General features: G+C 36.9%; 1 protein-coding gene across 1 annotated transcript in view; it reads left to right on the forward strand.

Moving 5' to 3' along the window:
* Positions 1-2,735, forward strand: part of LOC106882443 (syntaxin-8) — a 60,129-nt gene that overhangs the window by 56,039 nt on the left and 1,355 nt on the right. The window lies entirely within an intron of this gene.

Genomic DNA, 2,735 nt, shown 5'->3' on the forward strand with positions numbered 1-2,735 from the left:
TTTCATTCATGTGTGTTAACTGCAGCATTATAGCATTTTAGCTCGTATTTCTAGCAATGTAGGTGTTTCTTAACACCCTGGTCACGTTCAGTGACAATTATAATTCTCCTTTTTGGTGAAACATAGCAACTTGCTGTTTATATATATATATATATATATATATATATATATATATAAGAGAGAAGGAATGGAGTAGATAATATTCTGGCTACATATGCTTCATAGCGAGCAGAACCTGGGAAGTGGTAAATATTCAAGCGAGGTGCATACCGCCGGCTACTCTTCAAGCCAAGGGTATCTTTCATTTAATCAAGATATCCTTGCCCCGAAGAGTAGCTTGCGGTATACACCTCGCTTGGTTTTTACCACTACCGAAGTTCTGCTCGTTATGAAACATATGTAGCCCGGATCTTATCTACTCCATTCTGTAACTCTTGTATTCTTATTCACACACTCGGCAATCCTCGTTGCCTACCGTGAAATATAAAAAAAAAAGACTTTTTCAATTTATCGTAATTCGGTAAGAAAAAAATCCACAACCTTTCATCTCAATAAACCACTATTGCCCCTGAAGGTCTTTTGTTATATTTACTACGGTTTGCTTGAAGCTAACCTTCTTCCTACGTCTCGATCCTTGGATCTTATATATATTTGATTAAAATATGTTTTTTTTTAGCATTCATGCTTTCTTTGGGCATATTTGAATATATCATGATCATTCCCTAGACATACTGTCTTGAGTCTAAGGTGGCGAGCTGGCAGAAGTGTTAGCATGCCGGGCAAAATGCTTAGCGGCATTTCGTCTATTTTTACGTTCTGAGTTCAAATTCCGCCGAGTTTGACTTTGCCTTTCATCCTTTCGGGGTCGATAAATTAAGTACCGGCTGTGTACTGGTGTCGATCTAATCGACTAGCCCCCTCTCCCAAAATTTCGGGCATTGTGCCTAGAGTAGAAAAGATTACTGTCTTGAGTCTTATGACTCATAGGGCCGGTTACCCGGTATTCATGACACATAAGTTACTAAGATATTAGAACATTTCTTCAGTAAACGATTCCAGTCCGTCGCAGGTTTAATTATTTAGAGCTGAATGGACTGGAGCGACAGGAAGTGACGTATTTTGTTCAAGAACATAACGCGCTTTCTGATCTCGGAATCGAAGCCACGAATTTGCGATCGTGAGCGCAAAACCATAACCATTAGTCCAGCATTTGGATACAAAAGAAAGAAGAATAACTTGACGCAGGAATAGAAGAGGTGTAGCAATGAAAGCATTTCTGTCGAGACCATCCTGTTTTCCTAGAAAGAGTAATTTTTTTTTTCTATTGAAATGTGTCTTTTTTAAAAAAAAACTACTGTATAAATAAAGGTAATATTTTAGACTAGAGATCGATAACAGCATGTGAACTCACTTTTCTACGAGTTAAATTCTTATTGTACTCATACGCCATATTATGAAATATTTCATCTGTTTCGTGATGCGGCCTTAGGATTTAATTAGTATTTCACTCATTCACAGAGTTTCCTCGTAAAGAAAATACCAAACAAGACCCACTGTCTTTCAAGTTTCAGCTTGCAGCTCTGTTAATTTGATAGCAACTTATTTCGGCTCTGGCATGTATTTGTACTGTTCCAATAGATGAGATATATATATATATATATATATATATAGAAGTGGTCTTTGAATATTGAAATGCCACATTGTGCTGCCGGTGTAACATCGATTACATTTGTTGCATTGTATCTGGGTAACCATGTGAGCTCGCAGGAGATATGTCAGATGGTCTGTGGGAGTAGGTTTTTAGGCATCGGAGAGTTGGGGGTAGTGGTGGCGGTGGTGGAGAGTCGTTTCCTCTATAAGTGTCCGTAAGGAGGAATCAGTGTGGGTCAGTTGTATATAATTTTAATGGAAGTCGGAGCCGAAGTATCGTGAGTGATGTCCGAGTTGCACACCGAAATGTCTAACTTGTGGGCCAAATAAGCTAGCTTTATTAGACATCACAGACCAATCAACAACAGATAGGCATCCCTACAACAGCACATTTGACATCACCTTTCCGTCGCGCACACGTGGCCGTTATCTTACGTAATATACGCCATGCAATGCTTTACAGAGACCCACTTTCTTCACACTTCACTAACATACTTTTCCCATCCCATATAGATAAAAAAAAATGTGTCGAACTCAGAGGCGTTTTCTGTTCTACTCTCTCTTTGAAAAAAAAATGATATTTTACCTGAAATGTCGGTTAAATAATAATTTCTTTATGTAAAAGTTTAGTGATAGTTCCTTAATTTCAGTGTAGTAGCTTTTTAAATTACTGTTTCTATCCCACAATTCTTGAAGCAAGCTTCAACAACCTAATCTATCTATCTATCTATCTATCTATCTATCTATCTATCTATCTATCTATCTATCTATCTATCTGTATAAATGTATGTATGTATGTATGTTTGTATAATTTGTATAATGTGTATAATATACGCGCGTGCGCATACACACACACACACATACACACACACACAATTGGATACATTGTTAGAGCGTCGAAAAGAATGCTTTTCGGTATTGATTCGGGATGACTAAAGTCTGGGTTCAAATATTGCAGAAGTTTAGCGGTCAACTTTGTTTTTTATTGTTTTGGAATCGATAAAAGACGTGTTGTTGTTGTTGTTGTTCTTCTTCTTCTTCTTATTATTATTATTATTATTATTATCATTATTATTATTATTATT

Source organism: Octopus bimaculoides, chromosome 8 (genome assembly GCF_001194135.2).
Source record: "Octopus bimaculoides isolate UCB-OBI-ISO-001 chromosome 8, ASM119413v2, whole genome shotgun sequence".
NCBI lineage: Eukaryota > Metazoa > Mollusca > Cephalopoda > Octopoda > Octopodidae > Octopus > Octopus bimaculoides.